This window comes from Chenopodium album, chromosome 4, assembly GCF_948465745.1.
Source record: "Chenopodium album chromosome 4, dcCheAlbu1.1, whole genome shotgun sequence".
Taxonomy (NCBI): Eukaryota; Viridiplantae; Streptophyta; class Magnoliopsida; order Caryophyllales; family Amaranthaceae; genus Chenopodium; species Chenopodium album.
In genome coordinates, this window is record NC_137837.1 from 63,598,992 (window position 1) to 63,613,860 (window position 14,869).

General features: G+C 36.7%; 1 long non-coding RNA gene across 1 annotated transcript; it reads left to right on the plus strand.

Annotated features, from left to right (window-relative positions):
* The first annotated feature begins 420 nt into the window (after nucleotides 1–420).
* LOC145627076 (uncharacterized) lies at nucleotides 421–3,378 on the plus strand. The gene is made up of 2 exons (XR_014111302.1): nucleotides 421–754; nucleotides 2,916–3,378. It is a non-coding gene; the product is annotated as an uncharacterized LOC145627076 (long non-coding RNA).
* The last annotated feature ends 11,491 nt before the right edge of the window (nucleotides 3,379–14,869 follow it).

Sequence of the window (14,869 nt, forward strand, 5' to 3'; positions counted from 1 at the left end):
AGTGATATGTTGCCTGATGGGAATTAAATTCCTAAGTCTTAATAGTATGAAAAGAAGCTCATGTGTCCCTTTGGTTTGGAGTATAAGAAGATACATGCATGTCCTAATGATTGTATTCTTTATTGAAATGAGTATGAACAATTGCAGGAGTGTCCACAATGCAAGCTGTCACGCTACAAGCGCGTGAGTTGCAATCCGTTACGAATATAATGTATTCGTAACAAGCACTATTTTGCCCATTACGAATAAATAAGTATTCTTAACGGATAATATTTTTCTCGTTACGAATACTATATTACACATAGATGCCCAAACTTGGCCCAAATAATGAGAGGAGCCCAATACTTGCTTTTTAGAGTTTCACCTCTTTCTCACATCAGTCCCTCACTCCATCTCTCTCATCAGTCACTCACTCCCTCTCTCTCTCCTCTCCTACCCTCCCCGTCATTCACCTCTCCTCCTCCCCTCCCCGTCATTCACCTCTCCTCTCCTTCCCTCCCCTCTCCAATACTTGAGTAGCAATTGCGTTCATGTTGAGACGAGCAACTTGACCGGCGGCTTCATATAAGAGCTCCCAAGCGGCGTCGTTTTGGGCGGAGGTGTAACCGGCGGTGACGGAACTCTTGCTCGAAAACCCACTCCGGTTCGACCAGGGTCCGAACCCGGTTATCATCGAGTGTGGCGACGTTGAGAACAACCAAGCCCGTAGGCTTCTTAATCTTTAGATCTAAGTCGTTGAACGAACTGATGCTAGGTAAGATTTTTCTCTTTGTAATCATCGAATATTAAGTTGGAAGATTTATCAGTTTGAATGTGGTAAACGATGATTGTCTGAGTTGATTTAACTTTATTTTTTGAAATTTATGTTGTTTTTAATTGATTTAAGTTTCTGGGTACTGGATTTTTGGGATATTTTGTGTTGAATTTTTGCAATTTAGGGTTTAATTTTAATTTAATGGTGAAGAAGTTAACAATTTTCCCCAATTTGATTTTGAACAGAAGGAAGGAAAGCGAAATTGACATGAAAGAAGCTCGAGAAAGGTATTGATTTGATTTAATTGAATTTCATTTGGCTTTTGAACATCTATCGGGGATCATCCCTAATTTCCAGTATGTTTGATTGAATTTGGCTTTTGAACCTTGGAATTTGTTAATTTTAGGGTTTTTTGAATAATAATATGAGTCAAATGTTTAAATTATAATGCGTTATATTTGTTTATTATATTGTATTAGTAGTGCATAATCGACCTATAAATTGATGTATCGTCTTATGAAATTGGTTAAATTGCCTTGTGAAATCAAAAGTTTTTTTTGTTTCAATTCTCCCTTGTCATCAAGATTTGTTTTTGAAATTTCATCGCATTCTCTTTTTAAGGTGTCTATAAGGTTAATCTTTGATTATTATTTATCATTATCTTTGATTATGTTCTATTTATATTTTTCAGAAATATAGTTGAAACAAACCTTAAAGATTTTACACGATAATATTTAGTAATAACTATTGAAAAGATAATGATTATAATTGTCAAGGAGGAATAGAGATGGTTATGAGCCTAATTTGATAATAGAATCACATATCCTTAAAATGATGTGATTTTTTGAGCTTTATATGATAATTGAATCAATTTTGATTGCTAATGTATTGCATAACCCTTCATTGTTAGGATTGTACTATGAAATTGGCCGATGTAGCTTTAGTTTTGTTGTAATTTTGAGTGTAATGCTTACAAAGTATATGACTTTAGAGTTTGGTAATTCTCCTTTTTTGTGTTCTTGAAAATAGAATTTGACTTAATTAAACCATTTTAGGAATTGTGATGTGAAATATCTGCTATCATCAACTTGGCTAATTTAGGTGTAGATTATGCCGAATTGTCGACTTGATTGTTTTGAAGCTTTCAGTTAGTGACTTTGTGTGTGGTTACCAGGCCTGATTAAATTTCTAGGATACCATGCATAATATTCAGGGAATTCTTTTCTTATTACGGAGATTCCGAAGTTTGCATACAGTTTCCCATGAAACACCAAGTGAAACCCTAAAGAGAAAGGTAGCTGATCTTGAGAAAAACAGGAAGGCAAGAAATCCGAAGAAAACTGAGGTTTTTGTTAAAGTTCTAGAGTCCATGTCGTTTTACGATACAGCTACCATGCCATTGATGCATACCGCTGTTGGGGTTGCACTTTTTGCCAATTTTCTTATTATGGTAATTCCTCGTTTTCTTCTTTTGGCAAGGTTAATTATTTTCTTACTATTAGCAATGCAAGCATTGGTCTTTGTTTTATGCTTTCATGAGAAGATGGGAGAATTATTCTGCACAAGCTAATTTGAAAGCATAAATACTTGAGTCACAAACTATCATTACTCTCAAAATCCAAATAGCCATGTGAAGAATGAAAATGAAATTATTAATCTATTTCTCTCTCTACTTGCTTTGTGTTGAATTCTGGGTTTTTGTGGTATAATCGTGTTTTATCGTCATTGTTTTTGTGGGTAAAATTTAGGGGTTTTAATTAAGTTCTTGGTTGATTTTCTAAATTGTTTTTCCTTTATGTTTGTGCCTTTGATATCTTGTTACTCTTTCCCTTGGCTCAAAGTAATACTTGTTATGTTTGTGCTTTTGATTTTGGCTTCAGTTGTTATTATTATTCTTATTTTGTTGCTGTATTCTCTAATGCACTAGCAGCTACTGTTCATCTCAGCCGCTGTTGTGTTGCTTATGTGATTGTTATTAGGGAGTTGTTTATGTTTGTTCTTCTTATTGTCGTTCTGTGGTTGTGCTATTGAGTGTTCATTTTTGTTTTTTTTTTTTTTCATTTCTGTCTGTCTGTTATTTTTGTTAAACATTCAATCAGATGCATAATATTAAACACTAACCCCTTTATATGTTATGCCTCCTTCCTGCTCCCAAAATCAGATTTGGCGTATGGGAAGCTGCAAAATGGGCTGCACGTGTCCGAGAAAGTACAATATGACCTAGCTCGCCCTATTCTGCTTAACTTAACAACTGAGATAGTTCAAGAGAACATGTACATGAGAAGTAATGAGTTGGCCTTGGAGACTTCATTTCTTATGAAGATGATAGAGTCCTAGCTGTTCTCCTTAACCCGATCCTGTTTTCTAGAAGATTGGTCGATGTCTGAACTACTGAAGTGTCACTGGAATTCCTGCACTATTATAATCCTTTGGTTTTATCATGTCTTGTTTCACTGTACATATTTAACTCCCTGTAGATCTCTAAGATTGGATTAAAAAATCCAAATCGCAAGCATTCTTTATTTGTAACGTTTTACTACTTAAATTTTGATATTATGTTGTATTAATTTTTACTAAAGTTTGTTCGGTATAATTGTTTATTTACAGGAATAGGTTTATTATAATATGTTTTAATTGATATATTAATTATATATAAATATGTGCTGCTGAAATTTAATAAAAAAAAAAATTTAATTTAATGACTATTGGTAACGGGCAGGAGAGTTGTTAGTTACAAATAAGCACTTATTCGTAATGGGCATTTTTGTTTCCCGTTACAAATAAGCATTTAATTATATAATATAAAACCTTATTCGTAACGGGTATTTGAGGTGTCCGTTACGAAAAAGTCCTTATTCGTAACGGGCGTTTCAGGTGCCCGTTACGAATAAGGACTTATTTTAGAACAAAAAAGGCCTTATTCGTAACGGGCACCTGAAATGTCCGTTACGAATAACCCATTATTCGTAACGGACATTTCAAATGTCCGTTACGAATAATGGGTTATTTGTAACGGACAGTGCCCGTTACGATTAATAATGGCCATCCGTAACGGCCGCATACGTAACAGACGTTGCCCGTTACGGATGTGCCCTTTTTTCTCGTTACGGATGGCAGGGTCGGGATTTGAAATCTTCCTCCACCCAAAACAGTGGTGTAACGCTTGTGACATCGTTAAGGGAGTTTGCAAGTGCTAAGGATAAATCACCCGTCGATGCAAAGTTGTCATACTATGGTTGAATTCAAGAAATATGGGAGCTTGATTATTGTAACTTCACGGTTGCTCTTTTCAAGTGTAAGTGGGTTGATAATATCAGGCGTAGTGTCAAATATGATGACTTTACACTTGTAGATCTTTGCCACTTGAATGATAGTGCGGAACCATTTATCCTTGTATCTCAAGCTAAGCAAGTGTTTTACGTAACTGACCCAGTCGATTCAAAATGGTCTATCATGCTAGCTAGCAAAAGAAGAATCCTAGGCATTGGAGATGTTGAGGATGAGGAAGAATACGATGCGTGCGATGATTTTGCACGTTTCACTGTTCCTAGACCTGTTGTACCAAATGACATAGACGGCGAAGCTGGTTATATGCGATCATACCACAACGAAGGAATTTTATATTGAGGTAGTATGATTAAAAGTTTGTAATGGTTTCATTGCAAATATAGTTTAGTTATCATGTATATAGGAGCATAAGTAGGCAAAAATGACATAAATGACATAAATGAGCTTGTATTTGACCCTAATCCTTTGTTTTGTATATAAACTAACATGTTTGTAGTTTGAAATTGCCTAAGTGTTCTCATTATCATGCATATACAAGGTTATAGGACCATATATAAGTAGGTGAAAATGGCTTAAATGAGCTTTTACTTAACCCAAGTCCTTTGTTTTGTATATAAACTAACATTTAATCATTATAAATAAATCATATTCATTATATTTAACATGTTTGTAGTTTGAAATTGCCTAAGTGTACTCATTATCATGCATATACAAGGTTATAGGACCATAGGTGAAAATGGCTTAAATGAGCTTCAACTTTACCTAAGTCCTTTATTTTGTGTATGAACTAACATTTAATCATTTTGACAACTCATAGTCATTAATTAACATGTTTGTAGTTTGAAATTGCCTAAGTGTATTCATTATCATTCATATACAAGGTTATAGGACCATAAGTAGGTGAAAATGGCTTAAATGAGTTTCTACTTAACCCAAGTCCTTTGTTTTGTGTATGAACTAACATTTAATCATTCTAACAACTCGCATGCATTATATTTAACTTTTTTGATGTTTGAAATTTCATAAGAGTATTCATTTGCACTAATACTTTACTATACGCTAATATCGTTTTATGTTTGTTTTGACAGGTGCTTATATCTCATGGAGGACAATCATAACCTTCATTGTATAGAGGACATTGAGGATGATGACTATGATGACGAGGATGAGGACGAGGACGAGGATGAGGATGAGCCTTATGATGTGAACAAGGAGGTTGATTTGGGTGAGCCAGAGGATCAGGCTCAAGATGAGTTTGAGCGTAGGCTTGAAGAATTTTAAATATCAGCTGAACGTGCGCCGCCTATTGAAAATACAATATGTGAGATTGTTGGTAAGAACCCGACTCCTGAAACTCATGGCCAGGGACAAGATCAAAATAACACAGGTGGTGGAGGGGGGGGGGTAAAGGCACAATCTCAGAGAAAGGGTAGGGGTCCGATGACAAGTTTTAAGAAACCTAACTGTCCCATGGTCTTGGAGTATGACAACAACGGCCAACCCGGGGGAAAATGGCGTCGACAATATGCTAATCATGTTGGAATGTGTGCGCGAAATCCTTATTACACTTGTAATGCGGCAAGTACCTTTGGGTTTGATTCAAACCTTTTGGGATGATACAAGGGTAAGTGTTTTTTGGCACATTTAGTCAATTTAAGAAACCTTCACCTTACGATTGTTTGTAAATAGAAACTAATAATCGGTTTGTATTTGTGCTTGCAGAGGCTATTTTCTATTCCTAATGATGCCGAGAAGAGAAGGGTGTTTGAATCTTTATTAGAGGAAAGATTGATCATAGGCTTTAAGACCACCTTAACTAATGGATGGATCTATAAGAAGAAGAAATCAAAGAAGAAGAAAGTTGTTGAGGATGACCTTCTCCTGTGGCAAAAATGGCCAAGCATGTCAAAAGAAGATTGGGAAAATTTCGTTATTAAAAAAAGTCAAGAGAAAGCCATTGTAAGTTTGTGTAAATCTGATGCCAATTGAATAATAGCTTTACTCTTTTTGTAGTACTGATACTAACATTTGTTTTTATGTAGGAACTTCGAGCGCAAAATACAAAAAATGCATTGCAGAAGGAGTACACTCATTGTATGGGGGCTAAGACATTTGCTGAAAAGAGACCTGAGTGAATAAAAAAGGGTTTATACCCTAAATCGCTCCTAGTGCCATTTAAAGAACCCTCTAGTTCCATGGTCACTACTTTGGTGAGTCGTGCCAGTGATTTCTTTTGTTCTCTCCATACGTTTGATAAAGAAATTGGAAAATGGGTCATCAAGGGTCCGGAAACCAAAAAAATGGCATATAAACTTGTAAGTTACCTATGAATTGTTGAATTTTAAGAAGCTTTTGCATCAAAATCACTATACAAACCATTAATTGTATTATTGACATCCTTTTTCCTTTTGCTACAACTTGAGCACACTCAAGAACTAGTAGAGCGCAAATTGGTCCCAAGTGTGGAGAATGACCCTTTCACCTTGGCTTTGGGAAAGCCATACCATCCAAGACGAGTAGTAGGTTCAGGAGGGTCATTGCTAGGATGGCAAAAGATGATGGGTCCAGAATACACAAAATCGGGTCGATCTCAAGCAAGTGTTAACTCACCGGATGAGTTGGATGCCAAGGTGGCATCAATTAAGGAACAAGTACGCAACGAGTTAGTAGGTGAATTCAATGCTTGGGCGAAGCAGATGAACTTATCGAGTTTTCCATTCCCCGCGACTACACCGGTCGACTCATGTAGTCATCCAGAAGGACAAGGAGAAGGTGATAGACATGGAGGAGATGAGATACATGGAGAAGATGTGCTACCTGAGGTAGTTTCAATTGCATAAAAGTTTTTAAAATATTGAGTTACGTGAGGTCTGAGGTGGCAGATTGATGAATTATTGTAGGTTCCTACTCCTACATATGCGGACTCGAGGAATATAGAGTGCACCAAAATGGATTTTCAACAACAAAATCGAAGAAGTTCAAATCAAGCACTTGAACAACCAAATCTAGGAAAAAAACCCCCTAAAATTCAATAATTAAGAGAAAATTAAAGAAAATCAAATACCTGTTGAATCGAAGAGCAACAATTTTTAATCTATAACTCCAAATGAGAAGGGAGATTAGTTTGGAATCGTAGATGAACAACTTTTGCATTTTAGAGGTTAGGGTTGAAGATGCAGCATCAAATAAACAAAAGAGGCTTTTTTTTTAAAAAAAAATTCCAATAAACGCGTGAGAGTAACTGTGTAGTATCACGTGCAAGACATGTGTAATTTTCTATTTGTTGACGCTCAAAAGAGTCGAGACTTTAATTCAACAAAGAACTGCGTCGCAAAAATGCGGAGACTCCTTATTTACTCTGACGAGGTTCCCTTGGCGTCGACAACAAAGCGTCGAAAATATAAGGTTTTTTTAGTAGTGTGCATGTTTCACTGATGTGTTTTGTTCGTCATATGATAGTACGCACAATAAGAAAATGGACTTGATTGTGCTTTGTATGTGATGAGATTCATGCTTGACATAGTGACTCATTGTACGGACAGTCAACAGCTTGATGAGGTAAGTCCTAAAACTTAATGAAATGCTATTTTGATATGATTTCAAGCCTTAGACATCTAAAAGAAGATAACATTGACATGTTATGAGAAAGAGATAGTTCATTTGATAAGAAAGGTAGAAAATGGGCGAAATAGAAGTCATATAGGCCATATTTAAGCCATTTTTTGTTAATATGCTCTTTTGATGTGATTTCAAGCCTTAGACACATATAACTAGGTAACATTGACATGTTATGAGAAAGAAATATTTCATTTGATAAGAAAGGTAGAGATGGGCTAAATAGAAGTCATATAGGCCATATTTGAGACATTTTTTTTTTGTTTAAATGCTCTTTTGATGTGATTTATAACCTTATACACCTAAAACTAGATAATATTGACATTTTATGAAAAAGAAACAGTTCATTTGATAAGAAATGTAGGAAATTAAATGGGCAAAGTAGAAGTCATATAGGCCATATTTGGGCCATTTTGTGTAAAATGCGTCTTAAACCTTAATAAAATGTTCTTTTAATTCAATTTTAAGCCTTAGACACCTAAAACTAGGTAACAATGACATTTAATGAGAATGAAATAGTTCATTTAATAAGAAATGTAGTAAATAGGCAAAGTAGAAGTAATATATAAGCCGTATTTGGGCCATTTTGAGTACAATGCGTCTTAAAATTTAAAAAATGCTCTTTTGATGTGATTTCAAGCCTTAAACACATAAAAGTAGGTAACATTGACATGTTATGAGAAAGAAATATTTCATTTGATAAGAAAGGTAGAAAATGGGCTAAATAGAAGTCATATATGCCAAATTTGGACCATTTTTTTTAATATGCTCTTTTGATGAGATCTTTAACCTTATACACCTAAAACTAGATAATATTGACATGTTATAAGAAAATAAAAGTTCATTTGATAAGAAATGTAGGAAATGGGCAAAGTAGAATTCATATACTACCTCCGTTTCATATTAGTTGCAACTTTGGAATATTTTATATCTCACAAATAATACCCCAAAGTTGCAACTAATAAGAAACGGAGGTAGTAGGCCATATTTGGGCCATTTTGAGTAAAATGCATCTTAAACATTAATAAAATAATTTTTTGATTCAATTTTAAGCCTTAGACGCATAAAACTAGGTAACATTGACATGTTATGAGAAAGAAATAGTTTATTTGATAAAAAGGTAGAAAATGGGTTAAATACAAGTCATATAGGCCATATTTGGGCCATTTTTTGTTAATTTTCTCTTTTGATGTGATTTCTAACCTTATACACCTAAAACTAGATAATATTGACAAGTTATGAGAAAGAAATAGTTCATTTGATAAGAAATGTAGGAAATGGGCAAAGTAGAAGTCATGCATGTAGGCTATATTAGGGCAATTTTTGGTAAAATGCTCTTTTGATTTTATTTTAAGCCTTAGACACCTAATACTAGGTGTAGACACCTAAAAATGTCTCCCCAAAACCAAACCCGTTGATGAACACCTTTCACCGCCATTATTGGTCGAGTTGAGTATTTAATCTTTGGAGTGCTTAAATCCATGTTCTATCCAATATATTTCATGAACCAATCCAATTTCTAGCTCATTTCCCTAAACCATAACCTATTTTCCACTTTTCGTGTCCACATCGCAAAACTGAGAGAAACTGATTTTATGGATATAAAATTTTGATCCAATTATTATTTTTTTGGATAGGCCTTTAAATAAGCTTTCCAACCATATATCATAAGCCCAATTTCGAGCTATAACGAAAAAGATATGAGCAAAACATTAAACTCGGCCCAAAACCGACACCCTTCTACTAAAACAGCCATATCTTAAAAACTACAAATTATTTTGACCTGATTCAAATTGGGTTAACAAGTAGACTTGATAAGCTTTCTAATGATATATTATATGCTTTATTTCGATTTACGGATCAAAAGTTATAATGATTTTAAAAACGGGTAAAAAACTGGAATTACCGCGAAGCAGCTAAAATGCCGCGACGCGGTAAGATCTGACGTGGCACGGGATAAATTCCCGTGACACGGTAATTTGGAGGGCATTTTCATGTTTTAGTGCCCCGTGACTTGGCATAAGTACCGTGACCCGGCGCCATATGCCGTGACACGGTGGACTTTGCCGCGTCACGGCGTTTTCTGCCGTGTCACGGTGGGTTGCTGCCGTGTCACGGTGCTTAAAACTTTCCCGCGTCACGGGGAACTGTACCGCGACACGGGAATTACTGCCGTGTCACGGTAGGAATTCCCGTGTCACGGTGCCAGTGCTGTGACACGGGACAACTCCGTGCTTTTTCCGCGTAATCCCTTCACGCGTTTTTACTCCCGTAGGTCAAATATTTCCCGCGTCACGCTAATTTTCCCCGTGACACGGTAGAGTCTGACCGTGTCACGGTACAGTCTGACCGTGTCACGGTACAGTCTGACCGTGTCACGGTAGCCTTTTTTAGGGTTTTTATCTTTTTAAGGTTCCGTGTGTTCCCTCTGCTCATTTTCCCTATAAATACCCCCCTCCTTTCTGCAGTTCGGGACAACAATAATCATTCTCTCTCACCTTGCACCAAAAATCATCCTCTTCTCCCTCTTTAACCTAATTTCTAGCCTCCTTATTCTTCCATAATAATTCCCCTAACCACTCCAAGGAGTCTATACTTAACCCGAGGTTCCGTCCTTAAACCAAGGCGTGAAAGGTACAAATAACTGAGGGTTTGGACCAAATCAATTCTACTTTTTATTTAATTTAATTTTCATTTGCTTTATTATTTTTATTGAAGTTACTAACAGTTTATTCATGATGTAGCAATTTAAAGGAACGTGCGAAATGTGAGTAATTATTAATTAATTTAATTACTCTTATTTTATTTTCTTATTGCTAGTATCATGATTAGGTTATTTTATATTTGATTTGACTAACTCTATTATTGTTGAATTGCTTCCAATATTAATGTTTATTTTATTATATTTATGATCACTATATTGCATGTTTAAAGGGAATATGTAATTGAAAATCACGCCTAATAAGATAATTTGGACAACCGGTTTAGGTTCCTTTTTAATCTTGTTATTTAATCAAGTGATCACAAATATTTTAGAATTATATGTTGCATTAATATTCAACCAATTTAGCCTAATAATAGTTTGGAGCAAATTGAATATTTTATTGTATGCCTTTGAGATCACAGGAATGCTTTTCAATATAAGAATCGAGTAGAGGCCAATACGGGCGAATGTGACTCCATGACTCACTTCGTACCATCATCCCCGATCCTCCTTTCGTGGTTCCGAACCATATGGAGTTAGTAATCTCATGGATTATGAATGGGGTGTAACCTTCACGGGTCAATCGTTGTTGCCTATCGTTGTCCCTTATCGTGGTTGCCTTTTTATGATCCGTGAACGGTTTACAAGTTCCTTAAAAACTTGTTGGCGGCTCCCTACTTTATTTGTCCCTAATCGTATGTGTCAATTCCCACTTCCTATGAGTGACAAGTATATTCACCACATGCTTTAACGTAGGCGAACTTCGAGCGACGCCTACAATTTGGCGACTCCGCTGGGGAGGATTCTTAATTATTTATCGATTTGAGTGATCGGTATTTAATTAAGATGAGTGGATGAGACTTGAAAGATTCTTGAAAAAAATATTCCTGTGATTAATTTGGCATTTTTGCATCTGCATAGACGTTTTAACGTCGCATTCAGGTCTGTCTCGTAGGAAAAATTGGATAACTTGGTTGCGCGCGAAGGAAAACAGGGCACCAGTCAGATTTTCTGACTGTCGTGTCACGGCAGAGTCTGCCGTGTCACGGTACAGTGTACCGTCTGACGGTACACTGTACCGTGACACGGGAATTTCTGCCGTGTCACGGCAGTCCTAAAATCACTCCGGTGACCTATTTTCTTTTCCCACAGTCGACTTCCTTCGATTATTCTAAAAAACGTATGTGTTCTACATGCGTCTTAGCCCTGGGGAATTTAAGCTCTATCAACCCAAAAACGCTCATGGCAATAAGGGTTCATCCGAGTCATTAAATTCACCCAAACCATGGAGTCGAGTTCGATTTCATCACGAACTCGCCGAGCCGCCCGTTGGCATACACCCTCAAGGGAGGCTGCCTTGCTAACGCGTCCAAACTCTTAACCATGGTACCCTTTTGACACCCAAAGCTTGACCAATAGTTGAACATAGATCTTGACTTTAGGTTGCGAACTTTTTTTGCATCATCGTGCCTAAATGCTATGTGTTTGTTCGGTGCTAACCCTAATGTGTTTGCTCTTTTTGTTTGACCCATGATCGAGGGTTTTTATTCTCACATAGTAATTAGTACGGACTTAAAATCGATTAAAATCTAAAAAAAATCACAAAACTGACCTGGAACTGCGCACCGTGTCACGGCATGTTCTGCCGTGTCACGGTGAACAGTGCCGTGACACGGGAAAGTCTACCGTCTGACGGTAGACTGCACCGTGTCACGACAGTTTGCACCGTGACACGGTGCCCAGGAAAGTGTCCTGTCAGTCTTGTTCTCGATTTTTGTGCGAATGATGTGTCCAGTTTTGGGTCGTGTCTAGCTATACGGTCAAAACACGCGTCCATAACCTCACTTAATCACTCACATGTCGTGTTTTCACACTTTTTTGCTTTAAGTCGTGCACCACTTTTTTGACCGTATTTTAGGGAAAGTCTTGTTTTTATGTCTTTTTTTAAGTCGGATGGTATCCTCCCTTTAAAAACAAACAAGCAACGTTTCAATTTTTTTTTTTTTTTTTTTTGACCGTTTCAAAAAAAAAAAAAAAAAAAAAAAAAAAAAAAATTGACCGTGACACGGGAATTTATCCCGTCTGACGGGAGAAATGTCCCGTGCCACGTCACCCTTTTTTTAAAAAAAAAAAAAAAAAAAAAATTAATTTGACCGTGACACAGGAATTTATCCCGTCTGACGGGAGAAATGTCCCGTGCCACGTCACCCTTTTAAAAAAAAAATAAAAAATAAAAAAAAAAATTTGACCGTGACACGGGAATTTATCCCGTCTGACGGGAGAGGTGTCCCGTGCCACGTCACCTTTTAAAAAATAAAAAAAAAATATTTTGACCGTGACACGGGAATTTATCCCGTCTGACGGGAGAAGTGTCCCGTGCCACGTCACCTCCTATGAAAAAAAAGAAAAAAAAAAGCGTCAGTTTAGTCTTCCGTGTTAATTTGGTCCTCGCGTCAGTCATTTTGGTTATTGTTCACATGTCTAGCCATACGATCATACCACGAGTCTTATAACATCACTTAGTCACTCACGAGTCAAGTATAGTCCACACACTTTCTTTATGTTCCGACTCGAGTCGTGCACCAGGTTGTTTATGATCGTATATTAGGTTCATGCACCTTTTTTTCGTCATAATAAAAAAATGAGTGGAGTTTTCTCACCTATTTTCAAAGGTCTATTTTTTCCTCCCTATCCTATCTTGAGCAATGAGTCAAACAATTAAGTGAATTATTTTATTTCACAGTACTTGGTCAAGGAACAGGGATAGATCAATACGGTTCGAGCCATTACCGCAACAATCTCTCAGATCTAATAGGCGTTCAAAGAGAACTTTGTCATCTCCGTTACTCATCACCTTTCAATGGCCACTAAAGAAGACATTGAGAACATCAACAAATCCATTGAGGCACTGTCTTCCATGATGCAAACCCTTACCACTAGGGTCACTACCATGGAACAAAACAAGGTCACTGTTTCCACCCTTGATAAACTGAAGGAACAAATGAGTAAGATCTCTGAGGATTTCACTTATGTGGAACGGCCTCCCCCTCCTTTGGATGTGAAAGACAGACTCCCTGAAAAGTTCTCCACTGCTGATATTCCAAAGTTCAAGCCTACTGACAATCCAATATTCCATTTGAAGGCGTTCTCTGCAACCATGGCTCTTAAGGGATTGGACGTAACACTCTTCCCTACGGTGTTCCCTCTCTCCTTAGAACATGCTTGTCAACAATGGTTTTATTCCTTAGATGCCAAGCATACTGCGACTTGGCAAGATGTCACCGACAGTTTCATGAATCGTTACAAGTGTAACATTCAAACTAAAACTTCTGAACGTGAACTCTCCATTCTCAAACAGAAAGAGAATGAAGGCTTCACCGCTTACCTGAACAGGTGGAGGGAAACAACTTCACTCTTGTTAGATCCTCCCAAAGAAAGAGAGATGGTTCGCCTCTTTATTCAAAATCTGACTCATAAATATAGGGAACATCTCAAATTTCTTCCACTGAACACTTTCGAAGCTGTATACGACATCGGCATCAATATCCAGGATGAGCTAATAAAGACTGCTGGTAGTAACAATAATAACACTTGGAAAAACAAGAAGAACGACCATCCTTCTTCTTCGTCTTCTAAGCACGAAAATACTACCAACAATATAAGCCAAGTTGATATCAATGAAGTGTTAGCTCTTGATACTCCATTGCCCAAGAAGAAAAGAACTTACACTCATTTAGGAATGACTTATGATGCGGCCTTTGATCGCCTTTACGGTCAAGGCTTGATCACGCTTATTGGACCATTTCCAGAGCCAAAACCTGAAGAAAGGAGCGCCAAATGGAATCCCAATGCCTATTGCAAGTACCATCAAGGAAGGGGCCACACTACAGAGCAATGTTGGAATTTGAAGGACGTCATTCAAGACTTGATGGATGCAAACAAACTTCCTGGCGGCAAGAAGTAATAAATACAAGGCACGCAGATTCTTTGTGCAAGATTTCATGATTTCTTTCTTTATCATTCTTCTCCATTCCCTCATTCATGTCTAGAATAGGTTTTCCACTTTGAATTTTTTTATATGTTTCATGTGTTTCGTTCACCTTTTCCATTAATAAAATGAGCAATTTTCCTTTACATCACGATCATAGAATTTTTCATTCATTCATTCATTCTCAAAAAAAAAAAAAAAAAAAAAAAAAAAAAAAAAAAAATCAATTACCGAACTAAACCCAAGGTACACCAATGACTTGAGGCACCTTTGCAACCATGTCATTCCCTGTTAACCGTTCAATCACATTCCATTTCTTCATCAACCATTTTGAGCCTCGTCTAACGTTTTTCCTTCATTTCTTCAACCCACATTCACTTAACTCTGGGATTGGAAGATGTGTAATTGTATAACATTCAAAAAGTAAGTAAAAAAAAAAAAAAAAGCAGCAAAGCAACAATAAAACAATGTCTAAAGGCAAGTGTTCCAATGTCTTTGATATGAACATGTCTCAAATTGC